This window comes from Heptranchias perlo, unplaced genomic scaffold (genome assembly GCF_035084215.1).
Source record: "Heptranchias perlo isolate sHepPer1 unplaced genomic scaffold, sHepPer1.hap1 HAP1_SCAFFOLD_1309, whole genome shotgun sequence".
Taxonomy (NCBI): Eukaryota; Metazoa; Chordata; class Chondrichthyes; order Hexanchiformes; family Hexanchidae; genus Heptranchias; species Heptranchias perlo.
Window position 1 is genome coordinate 1 of NW_027138547.1, and position 15,823 is coordinate 15,823.

Sequence of the window (15,823 nt, forward strand, 5' to 3'; positions counted from 1 at the left end):
GTGAGATTGCAACGGCCAATTGAGAAAGAGGTGAGGTGCTGACAATCAGCAGCTCGTGTTTAAACGTTCATTCCACAGCAGGCAAGACCAATCAAAAGAAAATACTGCAGATGCTGGCTCGGCTGGCTGGGCTGGCTGGCTGGAAATGGGAAATAAATACACAAGACGTGTTAAAGGCTGGTTAAACTGTCGAAAGAAACAAGGCGTTAATGTTTCAGAAGTGCCTATTGAAAGATGTCTCTCAAGCTGCTCCCTGACTGGGCCCTGTCCATTGTCACGTTAATCCCAGGGCGGGGCGGGACTGCTTTGACCAGGAGACCTGTTTTCTGGGACGCAGGTGTGACATTCCAGGGAGTGCACCTGCTTTGTGCTGATTCGAAACGACCACGACAACGGCAACTTGCAGTTCTATATTACCACGACAACGCGCGTGTATATATTGCTACAGCAACAACTGGAGGCGGGACATTTCCCTTGAAGGGCGACATGCAAACAACCATCGCCGGCACCGCATCGCTGCAGTATTTTCTCCCAGAGTGTATCATCGGATATACGGTACGATATTTGAGCGGAATTAATCTCTCAGAGCATCAGCACGTTGCGAGCGAAGGGACGTTTTGATTCTTAAAACCTGCCCTTGCAATCGTAAAAGGTAGCGAATGCTGTCTAGTGGCAGTGTGTGGCGACACAAGGCATACTTACCTGGCAGGGGAGAATCTGTGATCCCGAAGGCGGATCTCCCAGGACGAGGCTAGCCCATTGCACTTGGGGTGTGCGCTGACGCCTGCGATGTCCCCAAATGCGGGATACTCGACTGCAAAATTTGTGGTAGTGGGGGACTGCGTTCGCGCTCTCCCCTGCATCGAAACGAAAAGTTAGATTGTCGACCCCGCGGTCCACCAATCGGATGGGTGACGGTGTTGTGTGTGTGTGTGTGTGTGTGTGTGTACGTATGTCAGTCAGTCTCTCACTCAGAGCTGCTGTGGAAGGAAACCTTTTTAAAAAGAACTTGCATATCGAAAGAAAGATGTGTCTCAAGCTGCCGGGGCCCTGTCCATTGTCACGTTAATGGCTGGACTGCTTTGACCAGGAGACCTGTTTCCTGGGTCGGAGGTGTGAGATTCCAGGGGACCTGCTTTGTGCTGATTTCCAACGGCCGTCCCTCCCTCCCTCCCCCCAGGCCTTCCTTCTGAACAACTTTGTCGTTTTATCGAGGGCCAGAAGCCTGCCTGTGAAAGGGAAGGATCAGCCGGTCGGCCCCCTGCTGGTCGCTGCTGCTCGTGGAGCAGGCGTGCGTGTCCTCAGCCTCTCGGACAGGTTCCTCAGGCGGTTGAGGCAGCTCCCCCAGGTGGCCCAGTGGTCGAGGACGCAACCTTTTAAATCGTTGAGACCCGGGTTCCAATCCCGGTCGGGGGGATGATTTTCTGGTGCAGATTAATTGGCACCACTCAAAGAAAGTCTCCCCTCCTGAGCGCAATGCTCCACCCTCACCACCACTGCCTTTTCCTCACCGAGACAAACAGACAGTCCGTCCAGTCCAGGAGCGCAGTTTTCATTTGTACTCAGACCCTGCTTGTTCAAAGTTAAGTTATTTTGCAGTTTGAATTATAATCGCTGCCTGCGTGCGAGCGAGCGAGCGAGCGAACGAGCGGCACTCAGCCCAGGAGAAGAAAAGAATAGCACTGAGCTGAGAAAGTAAGTGCAATATATCAGCTTTATTCTCAGTCATAATACGTACACACGGACAGAGACGCTGGGAAAGAGCTGTTTTTCCTTTTGAATATCTCCCCACAGGGAGGTGCACCGTTGCCAGAGACACTGCAATACTGGGTCGATGCGTGGAGTGGACGGAGCCAAGCCCCTATTCCATCTCCCTGTTGCAAAATTCAATTTAATATTCGGTCCCGAAGCCGAGAAGCGATAACCTCCTGAATAGACGTTTGCCATTTGACTGAGTGTGAAAAGACTGAGTGTCAAAGTGGAAATGGCAAGTCAAGCCCTCTGCTGGTGACACTGCTGCTACTGTAGGGAGCCATGTGTTCAGCCTTCTGTATATGTTTGCAGGGGATTGAGGGCAACTCCCCTGGTGGTCCAGTGGTTAGGACGCAACATTTAAAACTCGTTGAGACCCGGGTTCGAATCCTGGTCAGGGGATGATTTTCTGGTGCAGATTAATTGGCACCGTTCAAGAAAATCTCCCATCCTGAGCACAATGCTCCACCCAAACCAGTGCCTTTTACTCACCTTAACACTCAGTTAGCAGCACAGTTTGATCTCACAGCTTCCAATGTGGCCATTCACAGTGCACTCCCTCCAAACACACACGCACTGTCTGCTCGCATTTTTAAAGTCAGCAACGTGAAGTTATTTCGCCTCTCGCTTGTGGCAGTTTGAACGTTAACATTGTGTCTCTCTCGCGCTCTCTGTTTCGGGAAATGTCTGACTTGGAAACAATTAATTCTGGAACTGCCAGTTTAAAACTGCAGTAATTTTTCACACAACAACTGGAGTTGAATGTTTCAGGTCAGGAGACCAAGTCTGTGGAAGGTGGCACGTCCCAATACACAGGCTTGCAGCTTCCTGAAAAGTGACCTGAGACTGACGTCTTTCCCTCCAAGGTAAAACTGCAAGAGGGAAAAGGAAGAAAGGGAGTGGCACTCATCCATCCCAGGAGTAAACAAAAAAACCACAGTTGCAATATCTCAGCATTCTGAGTAATAATACAGGCTCCAAAAATCCGTTCAGCATTTTGAATATCTCCCCACAGGGAGGTGCACCGTTGCCAGAGACACTGTAATACTGGGTCGATGCGTGGAGTGGACGGAGCAAGCTCTTGTTCCATCTCCCGGTTCCAAAAATCAATTTAATATTTGGTCCCCAGATAGGGGACATATCAGATATTAAACTGATAAGAACAGAAACTTTTTTTTTTTTTTTTCTGACACTCTGGGGTGCCTTATTGCCTTACAGATTCATTCCAGATTCCTTGCAGTGACATTACATCAAGCCAAAGCTCTACAAGCCAAAGCTCTACACTCTGCCCGAGGGGATTTCTCCCTGACTGCATCCCCCCGGCATACAATGGCAGGAAGGCTCCAAATGGTTGCCTTCCCCCACTTGACCACTTGATCTTCGCCAAAAGGCCGAGAAGCGATAACGCGCTCGATGCGAATTGATCTCCGCTCCTGTTTTCCCTCCCTCTTTGGTCTCTGGCTGACTGTGTCTAAAGCAGTCTGGAAGCACTGCCGTTCTCTCCCACTCTGGGCACATTTTTGCCACCGTTTCTAATTGCAACAGTGGATCAGTTTAAAGAAGTTGCCGTTTTTTCCTTTCTTGCTAGGATTGCTTGACAGATTGGTAAATTTGCCAGTCGGCCACCGATCAGATGGGAGAAGGTGGTGTCTCAACGGACCTCCGTCAGTCAGTCTCAGTCACTAACTCACTGCCGTGGAAGGAAACCGCTTTAAAGAAAACTAGTGACGTGACGTGACGTGTCTCACAGCGAGTGAGTGAGATTGCAACGGCCAATTGAGAAAGAGGTGAGGTGCTGACAATCAGCAGCTCGTGTTTAAACGTTCATTCCACAGCAGGCAAGACCAATCAAAAGAAAATACTGCAGATGCTGGCTCGGCTGGCTGGGCTGGCTGGCTGGAAATGGGAAATAAATACACAAGACGTGTTAAAGGCTGGTTAAACTGTCGAAAGAAACAAGGCGTTAATGTTTCAGAAGTGCCTATTGAAAGATGTCTCTCAAGCTGCTCCCTGACTGGGCCCTGTCCATTGTCACGTTAATCCCAGGGCGGGGCGGGACTGCTTTGACCAGGAGACCTGTTTTCTGGGACGCAGGTGTGACATTCCAGGGAGTGCACCTGCTTTGTGCTGATTCGAAACGACCACGACAACGGCAACTTGCAGTTCTATATTACCACGACAACGCGCGTGTATATATTGCTACAGCAACAACTGGAGGCGGGACATTTCCCTTGAAGGGCGACATGCAAACAACCATCGCCGGCACCGCATCGCTGCAGTATTTTCTCCCAGAGTGTATCATCGGATATACGGTACGATATTTGAGCGGAATTAATCTCTCAGAGCATCAGCACGTTGCGAGCGAAGGGACGTTTTGATTCTTAAAACCTGCCCTTGCAATCGTAAAAGGTAGCGAATGCTGTCTAGTGGCAGTGTGTGGCGACACAAGGCATACTTACCTGGCAGGGGAGAATCTGTGATCCCGAAGGCGGATCTCCCAGGACGAGGCTAGCCCATTGCACTTGGGGTGTGCGCTGACGCCTGCGATGTCCCCAAATGCGGGATACTCGACTGCAAAATTTGTGGTAGTGGGGGACTGCGTTCGCGCTCTCCCCTGCATCGAAACGAAAAGTTAGATTGTCGACCCCGCGGTCCACCAATCGGATGGGTGACGGTGTTGTGTGTGTGTGTGTGTGTGTGTGTGTACGTATGTCAGTCAGTCTCTCACTCAGAGCTGCTGTGGAAGGAAACCTTTTTAAAAAGAACTTGCATATCGAAAGAAAGATGTGTCTCAAGCTGCCGGGGCCCTGTCCATTGTCACGTTAATGGCTGGACTGCTTTGACCAGGAGACCTGTTTCCTGGGTCGGAGGTGTGAGATTCCAGGGGACCTGCTTTGTGCTGATTTCCAACGGCCGTCCCTCCCTCCCTCCCCCCAGGCCTTCCTTCTGAACAACTTTGTCGTTTTATCGAGGGCCAGAAGCCTGCCTGTGAAAGGGAAGGATCAGCCGGTCGGCCCCCTGCTGGTCGCTGCTGCTCGTGGAGCAGGCGTGCGTGTCCTCAGCCTCTCGGACAGGTTCCTCAGGCGGTTGAGGCAGCTCCCCCAGGTGGCCCAGTGGTCGAGGACGCAACCTTTTAAATCGTTGAGACCCGGGTTCCAATCCCGGTCGGGGGGATGATTTTCTGGTGCAGATTAATTGGCACCACTCAAAGAAAGTCTCCCCTCCTGAGCGCAATGCTCCACCCTCACCACCACTGCCTTTTCCTCACCGAGACAAACAGACAGTCCGTCCAGTCCAGGAGCGCAGTTTTCATTTGTACTCAGACCCTGCTTGTTCAAAGTTAAGTTATTTTGCAGTTTGAATTATAATCGCTGCCTGCGTGCGAGCGAGCGAGCGAGCGAACGAGCGGCACTCAGCCCAGGAGAAGAAAAGAATAGCACTGAGCTGAGAAAGTAAGTGCAATATATCAGCTTTATTCTCAGTCATAATACGTACACACGGACAGAGACGCTGGGAAAGAGCTGTTTTTCCTTTTGAATATCTCCCCACAGGGAGGTGCACCGTTGCCAGAGACACTGCAATACTGGGTCGATGCGTGGAGTGGACGGAGCCAAGCCCCTATTCCATCTCCCTGTTGCAAAATTCAATTTAATATTCGGTCCCGAAGCCGAGAAGCGATAACCTCCTGAATAGACGTTTGCCATTTGACTGAGTGTGAAAAGACTGAGTGTCAAAGTGGAAATGGCAAGTCAAGCCCTCTGCTGGTGACACTGCTGCTACTGTAGGGAGCCATGTGTTCAGCCTTCTGTATATGTTTGCAGGGGATTGAGGGCAACTCCCCTGGTGGTCCAGTGGTTAGGACGCAACATTTAAAACTCGTTGAGACCCGGGTTCGAATCCTGGTCAGGGGATGATTTTCTGGTGCAGATTAATTGGCACCGTTCAAGAAAATCTCCCATCCTGAGCACAATGCTCCACCCAAACCAGTGCCTTTTACTCACCTTAACACTCAGTTAGCAGCACAGTTTGATCTCACAGCTTCCAATGTGGCCATTCACAGTGCACTCCCTCCAAACACACACGCACTGTCTGCTCGCATTTTTAAAGTCAGCAACGTGAAGTTATTTCGCCTCTCGCTTGTGGCAGTTTGAACGTTAACATTGTGTCTCTCTCGCGCTCTCTGTTTCGGGAAATGTCTGACTTGGAAACAATTAATTCTGGAACTGCCAGTTTAAAACTGCAGTAATTTTTCACACAACAACTGGAGTTGAATGTTTCAGGTCAGGAGACCAAGTCTGTGGAAGGTGGCACGTCCCAATACACAGGCTTGCAGCTTCCTGAAAAGTGACCTGAGACTGACGTCTTTCCCTCCAAGGTAAAACTGCAAGAGGGAAAAGGAAGAAAGGGAGTGGCACTCATCCATCCCAGGAGTAAACAAAAAAACCACAGTTGCAATATCTCAGCATTCTGAGTAATAATACAGGCTCCAAAAATCCGTTCAGCATTTTGAATATCTCCCCACAGGGAGGTGCACCGTTGCCAGAGACACTGTAATACTGGGTCGATGCGTGGAGTGGACGGAGCAAGCTCTTGTTCCATCTCCCGGTTCCAAAAATCAATTTAATATTTGGTCCCCAGATAGGGGACATATCAGATATTAAACTGATAAGAACAGAAACTTTTTTTTTTTTTTTTCTGACACTCTGGGGTGCCTTATTGCCTTACAGATTCATTCCAGATTCCTTGCAGTGACATTACATCAAGCCAAAGCTCTACAAGCCAAAGCTCTACACTCTGCCCGAGGGGATTTCTCCCTGACTGCATCCCCCCGGCATACAATGGCAGGAAGGCTCCAAATGGTTGCCTTCCCCCACTTGACCACTTGATCTTCGCCAAAAGGCCGAGAAGCGATAACGCGCTCGATGCGAATTGATCTCCGCTCCTGTTTTCCCTCCCTCTTTGGTCTCTGGCTGACTGTGTCTAAAGCAGTCTGGAAGCACTGCCGTTCTCTCCCACTCTGGGCACATTTTTGCCACCGTTTCTAATTGCAACAGTGGATCAGTTTAAAGAAGTTGCCGTTTTTTCCTTTCTTGCTAGGATTGCTTGACAGATTGGTAAATTTGCCAGTCGGCCACCGATCAGATGGGAGAAGGTGGTGTCTCAACGGACCTCCGTCAGTCAGTCTCAGTCACTAACTCACTGCCGTGGAAGGAAACCGCTTTAAAGAAAACTAGTGACGTGACGTGACGTGTCTCACAGCGAGTGAGTGAGATTGCAACGGCCAATTGAGAAAGAGGTGAGGTGCTGACAATCAGCAGCTCGTGTTTAAACGTTCATTCCACAGCAGGCAAGACCAATCAAAAGAAAATACTGCAGATGCTGGCTCGGCTGGCTGGGCTGGCTGGCTGGAAATGGGAAATAAATACACAAGACGTGTTAAAGGCTGGTTAAACTGTCGAAAGAAACAAGGCGTTAATGTTTCAGAAGTGCCTATTGAAAGATGTCTCTCAAGCTGCTCCCTGACTGGGCCCTGTCCATTGTCACGTTAATCCCAGGGCGGGGCGGGACTGCTTTGACCAGGAGACCTGTTTTCTGGGACGCAGGTGTGACATTCCAGGGAGTGCACCTGCTTTGTGCTGATTCGAAACGACCACGACAACGGCAACTTGCAGTTCTATATTACCACGACAACGCGCGTGTATATATTGCTACAGCAACAACTGGAGGCGGGACATTTCCCTTGAAGGGCGACATGCAAACAACCATCGCCGGCACCGCATCGCTGCAGTATTTTCTCCCAGAGTGTATCATCGGATATACGGTACGATATTTGAGCGGAATTAATCTCTCAGAGCATCAGCACGTTGCGAGCGAAGGGACGTTTTGATTCTTAAAACCTGCCCTTGCAATCGTAAAAGGTAGCGAATGCTGTCTAGTGGCAGTGTGTGGCGACACAAGGCATACTTACCTGGCAGGGGAGAATCTGTGATCCCGAAGGCGGATCTCCCAGGACGAGGCTAGCCCATTGCACTTGGGGTGTGCGCTGACGCCTGCGATGTCCCCAAATGCGGGATACTCGACTGCAAAATTTGTGGTAGTGGGGGACTGCGTTCGCGCTCTCCCCTGCATCGAAACGAAAAGTTAGATTGTCGACCCCGCGGTCCACCAATCGGATGGGTGACGGTGTTGTGTGTGTGTGTGTGTGTGTGTGTGTACGTATGTCAGTCAGTCTCTCACTCAGAGCTGCTGTGGAAGGAAACCTTTTTAAAAAGAACTTGCATATCGAAAGAAAGATGTGTCTCAAGCTGCCGGGGCCCTGTCCATTGTCACGTTAATGGCTGGACTGCTTTGACCAGGAGACCTGTTTCCTGGGTCGGAGGTGTGAGATTCCAGGGGACCTGCTTTGTGCTGATTTCCAACGGCCGTCCCTCCCTCCCTCCCCCCAGGCCTTCCTTCTGAACAACTTTGTCGTTTTATCGAGGGCCAGAAGCCTGCCTGTGAAAGGGAAGGATCAGCCGGTCGGCCCCCTGCTGGTCGCTGCTGCTCGTGGAGCAGGCGTGCGTGTCCTCAGCCTCTCGGACAGGTTCCTCAGGCGGTTGAGGCAGCTCCCCCAGGTGGCCCAGTGGTCGAGGACGCAACCTTTTAAATCGTTGAGACCCGGGTTCCAATCCCGGTCGGGGGGATGATTTTCTGGTGCAGATTAATTGGCACCACTCAAAGAAAGTCTCCCCTCCTGAGCGCAATGCTCCACCCTCACCACCACTGCCTTTTCCTCACCGAGACAAACAGACAGTCCGTCCAGTCCAGGAGCGCAGTTTTCATTTGTACTCAGACCCTGCTTGTTCAAAGTTAAGTTATTTTGCAGTTTGAATTATAATCGCTGCCTGCGTGCGAGCGAGCGAGCGAGCGAACGAGCGGCACTCAGCCCAGGAGAAGAAAAGAATAGCACTGAGCTGAGAAAGTAAGTGCAATATATCAGCTTTATTCTCAGTCATAATACGTACACACGGACAGAGACGCTGGGAAAGAGCTGTTTTTCCTTTTGAATATCTCCCCACAGGGAGGTGCACCGTTGCCAGAGACACTGCAATACTGGGTCGATGCGTGGAGTGGACGGAGCCAAGCCCCTATTCCATCTCCCTGTTGCAAAATTCAATTTAATATTCGGTCCCGAAGCCGAGAAGCGATAACCTCCTGAATAGACGTTTGCCATTTGACTGAGTGTGAAAAGACTGAGTGTCAAAGTGGAAATGGCAAGTCAAGCCCTCTGCTGGTGACACTGCTGCTACTGTAGGGAGCCATGTGTTCAGCCTTCTGTATATGTTTGCAGGGGATTGAGGGCAACTCCCCTGGTGGTCCAGTGGTTAGGACGCAACATTTAAAACTCGTTGAGACCCGGGTTCGAATCCTGGTCAGGGGATGATTTTCTGGTGCAGATTAATTGGCACCGTTCAAGAAAATCTCCCATCCTGAGCACAATGCTCCACCCAAACCAGTGCCTTTTACTCACCTTAACACTCAGTTAGCAGCACAGTTTGATCTCACAGCTTCCAATGTGGCCATTCACAGTGCACTCCCTCCAAACACACACGCACTGTCTGCTCGCATTTTTAAAGTCAGCAACGTGAAGTTATTTCGCCTCTCGCTTGTGGCAGTTTGAACGTTAACATTGTGTCTCTCTCGCGCTCTCTGTTTCGGGAAATGTCTGACTTGGAAACAATTAATTCTGGAACTGCCAGTTTAAAACTGCAGTAATTTTTCACACAACAACTGGAGTTGAATGTTTCAGGTCAGGAGACCAAGTCTGTGGAAGGTGGCACGTCCCAATACACAGGCTTGCAGCTTCCTGAAAAGTGACCTGAGACTGACGTCTTTCCCTCCAAGGTAAAACTGCAAGAGGGAAAAGGAAGAAAGGGAGTGGCACTCATCCATCCCAGGAGTAAACAAAAAAACCACAGTTGCAATATCTCAGCATTCTGAGTAATAATACAGGCTCCAAAAATCCGTTCAGCATTTTGAATATCTCCCCACAGGGAGGTGCACCGTTGCCAGAGACACTGTAATACTGGGTCGATGCGTGGAGTGGACGGAGCAAGCTCTTGTTCCATCTCCCGGTTCCAAAAATCAATTTAATATTTGGTCCCCAGATAGGGGACATATCAGATATTAAACTGATAAGAACAGAAACTTTTTTTTTTTTTTTTCTGACACTCTGGGGTGCCTTATTGCCTTACAGATTCATTCCAGATTCCTTGCAGTGACATTACATCAAGCCAAAGCTCTACAAGCCAAAGCTCTACACTCTGCCCGAGGGGATTTCTCCCTGACTGCATCCCCCCGGCATACAATGGCAGGAAGGCTCCAAATGGTTGCCTTCCCCCACTTGACCACTTGATCTTCGCCAAAAGGCCGAGAAGCGATAACGCGCTCGATGCGAATTGATCTCCGCTCCTGTTTTCCCTCCCTCTTTGGTCTCTGGCTGACTGTGTCTAAAGCAGTCTGGAAGCACTGCCGTTCTCTCCCACTCTGGGCACATTTTTGCCACCGTTTCTAATTGCAACAGTGGATCAGTTTAAAGAAGTTGCCGTTTTTTCCTTTCTTGCTAGGATTGCTTGACAGATTGGTAAATTTGCCAGTCGGCCACCGATCAGATGGGAGAAGGTGGTGTCTCAACGGACCTCCGTCAGTCAGTCTCAGTCACTAACTCACTGCCGTGGAAGGAAACCGCTTTAAAGAAAACTAGTGACGTGACGTGACGTGTCTCACAGCGAGTGAGTGAGATTGCAACGGCCAATTGAGAAAGAGGTGAGGTGCTGACAATCAGCAGCTCGTGTTTAAACGTTCATTCCACAGCAGGCAAGACCAATCAAAAGAAAATACTGCAGATGCTGGCTCGGCTGGCTGGGCTGGCTGGCTGGAAATGGGAAATAAATACACAAGACGTGTTAAAGGCTGGTTAAACTGTCGAAAGAAACAAGGCGTTAATGTTTCAGAAGTGCCTATTGAAAGATGTCTCTCAAGCTGCTCCCTGACTGGGCCCTGTCCATTGTCACGTTAATCCCAGGGCGGGGCGGGACTGCTTTGACCAGGAGACCTGTTTTCTGGGACGCAGGTGTGACATTCCAGGGAGTGCACCTGCTTTGTGCTGATTCGAAACGACCACGACAACGGCAACTTGCAGTTCTATATTACCACGACAACGCGCGTGTATATATTGCTACAGCAACAACTGGAGGCGGGACATTTCCCTTGAAGGGCGACATGCAAACAACCATCGCCGGCACCGCATCGCTGCAGTATTTTCTCCCAGAGTGTATCATCGGATATACGGTACGATATTTGAGCGGAATTAATCTCTCAGAGCATCAGCACGTTGCGAGCGAAGGGACGTTTTGATTCTTAAAACCTGCCCTTGCAATCGTAAAAGGTAGCGAATGCTGTCTAGTGGCAGTGTGTGGCGACACAAGGCATACTTACCTGGCAGGGGAGAATCTGTGATCCCGAAGGCGGATCTCCCAGGACGAGGCTAGCCCATTGCACTTGGGGTGTGCGCTGACGCCTGCGATGTCCCCAAATGCGGGATACTCGACTGCAAAATTTGTGGTAGTGGGGGACTGCGTTCGCGCTCTCCCCTGCATCGAAACGAAAAGTTAGATTGTCGACCCCGCGGTCCACCAATCGGATGGGTGACGGTGTTGTGTGTGTGTGTGTGTGTGTGTGTGTACGTATGTCAGTCAGTCTCTCACTCAGAGCTGCTGTGGAAGGAAACCTTTTTAAAAAGAACTTGCATATCGAAAGAAAGATGTGTCTCAAGCTGCCGGGGCCCTGTCCATTGTCACGTTAATGGCTGGACTGCTTTGACCAGGAGACCTGTTTCCTGGGTCGGAGGTGTGAGATTCCAGGGGACCTGCTTTGTGCTGATTTCCAACGGCCGTCCCTCCCTCCCTCCCCCCAGGCCTTCCTTCTGAACAACTTTGTCGTTTTATCGAGGGCCAGAAGCCTGCCTGTGAAAGGGAAGGATCAGCCGGTCGGCCCCCTGCTGGTCGCTGCTGCTCGTGGAGCAGGCGTGCGTGTCCTCAGCCTCTCGGACAGGTTCCTCAGGCGGTTGAGGCAGCTCCCCCAGGTGGCCCAGTGGTCGAGGACGCAACCTTTTAAATCGTTGAGACCCGGGTTCCAATCCCGGTCGGGGGGATGATTTTCTGGTGCAGATTAATTGGCACCACTCAAAGAAAGTCTCCCCTCCTGAGCGCAATGCTCCACCCTCACCACCACTGCCTTTTCCTCACCGAGACAAACAGACAGTCCGTCCAGTCCAGGAGCGCAGTTTTCATTTGTACTCAGACCCTGCTTGTTCAAAGTTAAGTTATTTTGCAGTTTGAATTATAATCGCTGCCTGCGTGCGAGCGAGCGAGCGAGCGAACGAGCGGCACTCAGCCCAGGAGAAGAAAAGAATAGCACTGAGCTGAGAAAGTAAGTGCAATATATCAGCTTTATTCTCAGTCATAATACGTACACACGGACAGAGACGCTGGGAAAGAGCTGTTTTTCCTTTTGAATATCTCCCCACAGGGAGGTGCACCGTTGCCAGAGACACTGCAATACTGGGTCGATGCGTGGAGTGGACGGAGCCAAGCCCCTATTCCATCTCCCTGTTGCAAAATTCAATTTAATATTCGGTCCCGAAGCCGAGAAGCGATAACCTCCTGAATAGACGTTTGCCATTTGACTGAGTGTGAAAAGACTGAGTGTCAAAGTGGAAATGGCAAGTCAAGCCCTCTGCTGGTGACACTGCTGCTACTGTAGGGAGCCATGTGTTCAGCCTTCTGTATATGTTTGCAGGGGATTGAGGGCAACTCCCCTGGTGGTCCAGTGGTTAGGACGCAACATTTAAAACTCGTTGAGACCCGGGTTCGAATCCTGGTCAGGGGATGATTTTCTGGTGCAGATTAATTGGCACCGTTCAAGAAAATCTCCCATCCTGAGCACAATGCTCCACCCAAACCAGTGCCTTTTACTCACCTTAACACTCAGTTAGCAGCACAGTTTGATCTCACAGCTTCCAATGTGGCCATTCACAGTGCACTCCCTCCAAACACACACGCACTGTCTGCTCGCATTTTTAAAGTCAGCAACGTGAAGTTATTTCGCCTCTCGCTTGTGGCAGTTTGAACGTTAACATTGTGTCTCTCTCGCGCTCTCTGTTTCGGGAAATGTCTGACTTGGAAACAATTAATTCTGGAACTGCCAGTTTAAAACTGCAGTAATTTTTCACACAACAACTGGAGTTGAATGTTTCAGGTCAGGAGACCAAGTCTGTGGAAGGTGGCACGTCCCAATACACAGGCTTGCAGCTTCCTGAAAAGTGACCTGAGACTGACGTCTTTCCCTCCAAGGTAAAACTGCAAGAGGGAAAAGGAAGAAAGGGAGTGGCACTCATCCATCCCAGGAGTAAACAAAAAAACCACAGTTGCAATATCTCAGCATTCTGAGTAATAATACAGGCTCCAAAAATCCGTTCAGCATTTTGAATATCTCCCCACAGGGAGGTGCACCGTTGCCAGAGACACTGTAATACTGGGTCGATGCGTGGAGTGGACGGAGCAAGCTCTTGTTCCATCTCCCGGTTCCAAAAATCAATTTAATATTTGGTCCCCAGATAGGGGACATATCAGATATTAAACTGATAAGAACAGAAACTTTTTTTTTTTTTTTTCTGACACTCTGGGGTGCCTTATTGCCTTACAGATTCATTCCAGATTCCTTGCAGTGACATTACATCAAGCCAAAGCTCTACAAGCCAAAGCTCTACACTCTGCCCGAGGGGATTTCTCCCTGACTGCATCCCCCCGGCATACAATGGCAGGAAGGCTCCAAATGGTTGCCTTCCCCCACTTGACCACTTGATCTTCGCCAAAAGGCCGAGAAGCGATAACGCGCTCGATGCGAATTGATCTCCGCTCCTGTTTTCCCTCCCTCTTTGGTCTCTGGCTGACTGTGTCTAAAGCAGTCTGGAAGCACTGCCGTTCTCTCCCACTCTGGGCACATTTTTGCCACCGTTTCTAATTGCAACAGTGGATCAGTTTAAAGAAGTTGCCGTTTTTTCCTTTCTTGCTAGGATTGCTTGACAGATTGGTAAATTTGCCAGTCGGCCACCGATCAGATGGGAGAAGGTGGTGTCTCAACGGACCTCCGTCAGTCAGTCTCAGTCACTAACTCACTGCCGTGGAAGGAAACCGCTTTAAAGAAAACTAGTGACGTGACGTGACGTGTCTCACAGCGAGTGAGTGAGATTGCAACGGCCAATTGAGAAAGAGGTGAGGTGCTGACAATCAGCAGCTCGTGTTTAAACGTTCATTCCACAGCAGGCAAGACCAATCAAAAGAAAATACTGCAGATGCTGGCTCGGCTGGCTGGGCTGGCTGGCTGGAAATGGGAAATAAATACACAAGACGTGTTAAAGGCTGGTTAAACTGTCGAAAGAAACAAGGCGTTAATGTTTCAGAAGTGCCTATTGAAAGATGTCTCTCAAGCTGCTCCCTGACTGGGCCCTGTCCATTGTCACGTTAATCCCAGGGCGGGGCGGGACTGCTTTGACCAGGAGACCTGTTTTCTGGGACGCAGGTGTGACATTCCAGGGAGTGCACCTGCTTTGTGCTGATTCGAAACGACCACGACAACGGCAACTTGCAGTTCTATATTACCACGACAACGCGCGTGTATATATTGCTACAGCAACAACTGGAGGCGGGACATTTCCCTTGAAGGGCGACATGCAAACAACCATCGCCGGCACCGCATCGCTGCAGTATTTTCTCCCAGAGTGTATCATCGGATATACGGTACGATATTTGAGCGGAATTAATCTCTCAGAGCATCAGCACGTTGCGAGCGAAGGGACGTTTTGATTCTTAAAACCTGCCCTTGCAATCGTAAAAGGTAGCGAATGCTGTCTAGTGGCAGTGTGTGGCGACACAAGGCATACTTACCTGGCAGGGGAGAATCTGTGATCCCGAAGGCGGATCTCCCAGGACGAGGCTAGCCCATTGCACTTGGGGTGTGCGCTGACGCCTGCGATGTCCCCAAATGCGGGATACTCGACTGCAAAATTTGTGGTAGTGGGGGACTGCGTTCGCGCTCTCCCCTGCATCGAAACGAAAAGTTAGATTGTCGACCCCGCGGTCCACCAATCGGATGGGTGACGGTGTTGTGTGTGTGTGTGTGTGTGTGTGTGTACGTATGTCAGTCAGTCTCTCACTCAGAGCTGCTGTGGAAGGAAACCTTTTTAAAAAGAACTTGCATATCGAAAGAAAGATGTGTCTCAAGCTGCCGGGGCCCTGTCCATTGTCACGTTAATGGCTGGACTGCTTTGACCAGGAGACCTGTTTCCTGGGTCGGAGGTGTGAGATTCCAGGGGACCTGCTTTGTGCTGATTTCCAACGGCCGTCCCTCCCTCCCTCCCCCCAGGCCTTCCTTCTGAACAACTTTGTCGTTTTATCGAGGGCCAGAAGCCTGCCTGTGAAAGGGAAGGATCAGCCGGTCGGCCCCCTGCTGGTCGCTGCTGCTCGTGGAGCAGGCGTGCGTGTCCTCAGCCTCTCGGACAGGTTCCTCAGGCGGTTGAGGCAGCTCCCCCAGGTGGCCCAGTGGTCGAGGACGCAACCTTTTAAATCGTTGAGACCCGGGTTCCAATCCCGGTCGGGGGGATGATTTTCTGGTGCAGATTAATTGGCACCACTCAAAGAAAGTCTCCCCTCCTGAGCGCAATGCTCCACCCTCACCACCACTGCCTTTTCCTCACCGAGACAAACAGACAGTCCGTCCAGTCCAGGAGCGCAGTTTTCATTTGTACTCAGACCCTGCTTGTTCAAAGTTAAGTTATTTTGCAGTTTGAATTATAATCGCTGCCTGCGTGCGAGCGAGCGAGCGAGCGAACGAGCGGCACTCAGCCCAGGAGAAGAAAAGAATAGCACTGAGCTGAGAAAGTAAGTGCAATATATCAGCTTTATTCTCAGTCATAATACGTACACACGGACAGAGACGCTGGGAAAGAGCTGTTTTTCCTTTTGAATATCTC

The 15,823-nt window shown here is 50.4% G+C and overlaps 5 non-coding genes and 8 pseudogenes across 5 annotated transcripts; 5 read left to right on the plus strand and 8 right to left on the minus strand.

The window, feature by feature from the left end:
* The first annotated feature begins 694 nt into the window (after nt 1–694).
* LOC137308425 (U1 spliceosomal RNA) lies at nt 695–860 on the plus strand. The gene has a single exon (XR_010959518.1). It is a non-coding gene; the product is annotated as a U1 spliceosomal RNA (small nuclear RNA).
* Nucleotides 861–1,793: 933 nt separating this feature from the next.
* On the minus strand, nt 1,794–1,922 carry LOC137308450 (U2 spliceosomal RNA; annotated as a pseudogene).
* Nucleotides 1,923–2,766: 844 nt separating this feature from the next.
* Nucleotides 2,767–2,972, minus strand: LOC137308435 (U2 spliceosomal RNA; annotated as a pseudogene).
* A 1,231-nt stretch (nt 2,973–4,203) lies between these two features.
* On the plus strand, nt 4,204–4,369 carry LOC137308437 (U1 spliceosomal RNA). Its single transcript, XR_010959527.1, has one exon. It is a non-coding gene; the product is annotated as a U1 spliceosomal RNA (small nuclear RNA).
* A 933-nt stretch (nt 4,370–5,302) lies between these two features.
* LOC137308451 (U2 spliceosomal RNA) lies at nt 5,303–5,431 on the minus strand (annotated as a pseudogene).
* An 844-nt stretch (nt 5,432–6,275) lies between these two features.
* Nucleotides 6,276–6,481, minus strand: LOC137308436 (U2 spliceosomal RNA; annotated as a pseudogene).
* A 1,231-nt stretch (nt 6,482–7,712) lies between these two features.
* On the plus strand, nt 7,713–7,878 carry LOC137308449 (U1 spliceosomal RNA). The gene has a single exon (XR_010959528.1). It is a non-coding gene; the product is annotated as a U1 spliceosomal RNA (small nuclear RNA).
* A 933-nt stretch (nt 7,879–8,811) lies between these two features.
* On the minus strand, nt 8,812–8,940 carry LOC137308452 (U2 spliceosomal RNA; annotated as a pseudogene).
* Nucleotides 8,941–9,784: 844 nt separating this feature from the next.
* Nucleotides 9,785–9,990, minus strand: LOC137308438 (U2 spliceosomal RNA; annotated as a pseudogene).
* Nucleotides 9,991–11,221: 1,231 nt separating this feature from the next.
* LOC137308460 (U1 spliceosomal RNA) lies at nt 11,222–11,387 on the plus strand. Its single transcript, XR_010959529.1, has one exon. It is a non-coding gene; the product is annotated as a U1 spliceosomal RNA (small nuclear RNA).
* A 933-nt stretch (nt 11,388–12,320) lies between these two features.
* Nucleotides 12,321–12,449, minus strand: LOC137308453 (U2 spliceosomal RNA; annotated as a pseudogene).
* Nucleotides 12,450–13,293: 844 nt separating this feature from the next.
* On the minus strand, nt 13,294–13,499 carry LOC137308439 (U2 spliceosomal RNA; annotated as a pseudogene).
* Nucleotides 13,500–14,730: 1,231 nt separating this feature from the next.
* Nucleotides 14,731–14,896, plus strand: LOC137308463 (U1 spliceosomal RNA). The gene has a single exon (XR_010959530.1). It is a non-coding gene; the product is annotated as a U1 spliceosomal RNA (small nuclear RNA).
* The last annotated feature ends 927 nt before the right edge of the window (nt 14,897–15,823 follow it).